General features: G+C 42.2%; 1 protein-coding gene across 1 annotated transcript in view; it reads left to right on the top strand.

Annotated features, from left to right (window-relative positions):
• Nucleotides 1-1,356: 1,356 nt before the first annotated feature.
• WDR19 (WD repeat domain 19) overlaps nt 1,357-2,821 on the top strand; it is a 47,480-nt gene continuing 46,015 nt past the window's right edge. Inside the window, exons 1-2 of the mRNA XM_019472308.1 lie at nt 1,357-1,439; nt 1,524-1,589. The gene's annotated coding sequence lies outside the window, so the exon portion shown is untranslated. The remainder of the gene's footprint in view (nt 1,440-1,523; nt 1,590-2,821) is intronic.

The raw sequence follows: 2,821 nt of genomic DNA, 5'->3' as shown, positions 1-2,821 counted from the left end.
TTGGGTTGACGGTTGAACTCGATGATCTTAGAGGTCTTTTCCAACCTCAATGATTCTATGATTCTGTGATTCTATGAACGGGCCTCAGGAGGCACAGACTCCGGCCAGGCTGGCTTATCCTGCCACAGTTGCCTGAGCCGCCGCATCGCCCAAAGCCGTGACCGCTGGACGTCGGGTCTCCCGCCTCCTCTGTAACGTCTCCCGCCGCTGTGCCTTAATGCTGACCCTGGCAGCGGGGAAGGGTGCGAGAAACCCTCCTGGGGCAACGGTTAAATGGTTGGGCCAAAAGGAAAGTCTCCTACTCAAACCCCTTAGGGGGTTTTAGTTTATGCGTTGCTGTACAGTGGGAGCGTGAAGAGCTGGAGCTTGCCTGCGCTCCCACAACGATTTTCTTCATCATTGGTTTATTGCAGATTTTATTAAATTTTTTTCAAAACCAAACATAATTGTCAGATGTTCTTTGTGCTTGTGGTATGTGGTGCTCATAATTTTACGCTTTTTGTGAGTAAAATGCAAATTCAATGTGAAGAATGCCTCAGTTTACATTCACCCAAAAGAAGGGATGGGGGACCTTTGGCAAACACTTGACTAAGCCTGCCAGGCATTTGGTGGACACCAGATGTTGGTGTTTATCTGATGACGTGGGAGGGAAAAAGTTACGATAGCAAGCTGTGAAACAAAGTTGTGGGCTTTATCTTATGCCCAAGTTACAGAAAAATCTGTGCAGGTAGTGTGCAAGGAAAAGGAATTTGAGAAACTTTCTTAGTTGGAAGTTGGAATCTCTTTTTACGGTTGAGTAGCTTTGAGGTCTTAGCTTTTGAGACCCAACAATTCAGAGAGGACAAAACAGTTACAGAATTTAAGAGCGTAGATGTTGAGCCTTCTGTGTTTTACACACTGAGGATGCTTTCTGGTCCCAGACTTTTCCATGAAATTTAGATAACTAAACATTCTGGTCTTTCGACATGAAGGGGGGGGGGGGGGGGGGAGGGTAACGCATGTTTTGGTGTGGGGGGGGGGGGGGGGGGGGGGGGAGGGAGTCTCATGCAATATTTTTATTCCAGTAATTCTGTAAGAGAAAAAAATAATAAGTTTTTATAGAGTCACAGTAGTTCTCAATGCAGACACCCAGCACCAGAAACTTCAATTTTTCCAGCACAAACCAAAAGATTTTTCTGTGGAATTGTGGTACTTTGGTGCATTAGAATCACCCAGAAGTTGTGTTTGAGGGTTTGGGGTTTTTTTCCTCCACAGTACTCACAGTTGCTAACATGTTAGGAAGTTGTTTATTGTTATATGCTTATGATTTTGAGATACGTGATTTCCCACTTTTTTTTTGTCTCCCAGCAAGTATTCAGTCTATTAGAAAAAGCTTGGTCTGGTTCCCCCGTGCAGTTTGCTTGGCAGAAAACTTTGGGAAATTTCCTTGCTGTAACAGGGTAAGATTACAAATATTTATTGCGTTTGTTCATAGAAAGCACTGGTGAAGAAAGGGAATTATTCTGTACGTTAATCTTTTTTAGAGGTGATCGTGCTGTGAAAATTTTTGATCGTCATGGTCAGAAGAGAAATGAAATCGGCTTACCAGGGTAGGTACTAAGATGGGTTTGAATTATTTTCTTTGTTGTTTTTCTTTAAAAATGCTTCTCTTCTGGTGAGGTGCTTATACAATGTGAGAACTTTGTAGGAAGATGTACTGTCTCTGGTGAACATACCTGGAAAAGAAGACAAACTGATGAGCGTGTATGGAATCTGAGACAGTAAAAGCTGAACTCATAGTAAGCTGTCAAGGATAGTCAGAAAAATATATTCTCCTACCCAAAGCACTCCTTATTAGTAATAAACTCAATCTATTTCATTAAAACATTAGAAAAATATCTATCATATTAAGAAAGAACATAATGAGGTTGTATACAATATACCCGCATCATGCTGATTGTGACTGTATTCTTGCTACTGTCAGTTTTCTAGTAATTTGTTATTGTAGCCTTACTGAGGAAAGATATCCTTTTGGTTTAGTGCTTTTGCTTATGTCACTGGCATAAAGTATACGTTGGTATTTTTACTTTAGATCGAGAGTGTACTTCTGAAGTGAATCTCACTGTTTTTCCTGCTTATCACACTTTGGTTCACATCAGAGAGTGGTGTTGGAGTGTACGAACTGGATTCCTTTCAGATGAAATTTAAAAAGTGGTGTACTTTGGAAGATGCAGTCTAACTGCTAAGAGGCAATCAGTCCATAGGAACAGGCTAGATATGGCCCAGAGGAAACCTCCCTAGGTGCAAGCGCTGTGACATCAGGTCGTCTTACCATTTTGCTCTATAAGTCTACTTTTATTGGGCACCATTACTACCTGATGTAGCAATAGTTTAATTTGTGTGCTCCTCACTTCTTTCTAGTATTTTACCTGCTCTTAGCTTAAGTATTCATGCAAATTCCTGATTTTTTATTTTATTTCTAACAACCTGATTCACTTTGATTAAGGTGGAGCCCTTAGTCAAAGCAAAACTCCCACTAAGGCTTTAAATCATGGAATCATAGAATAGTTTGGGTTGGAAGGGACCTCTAAAGGTCATCTAGTCCAACCCCCCTGCTGTGGGCAGGGACATCTTCAACGAGATCAGGTTGCTCAGAGCCCCATCCAACCCCACCTTGAATGTTTCCAGGGATGGGGCATCCACCACCTCTCTGGGCAACCTGTGCCAGTGCTTCACCACCCTCAGCGTAAAAACTCTCTTCCTTCTATCTAGTCTAAATCTACCCCCCTTTAGTTTAAAGCCATTCCCCCTTGTCCTGTCGCAACAGGCCCTGCTAAAAAGT

The sequence above is a fragment of the Aptenodytes forsteri genome, unplaced genomic scaffold (assembly GCF_000699145.1).
Source record: "Aptenodytes forsteri isolate BGI_AS27 unplaced genomic scaffold, ASM69914v1 Scaffold35, whole genome shotgun sequence".
In the NCBI taxonomy this organism is placed as follows: Eukaryota; Metazoa; Chordata; class Aves; order Sphenisciformes; family Spheniscidae; genus Aptenodytes; species Aptenodytes forsteri.
This window is presented reverse-complemented; position numbering and strand designations above follow the sequence as displayed.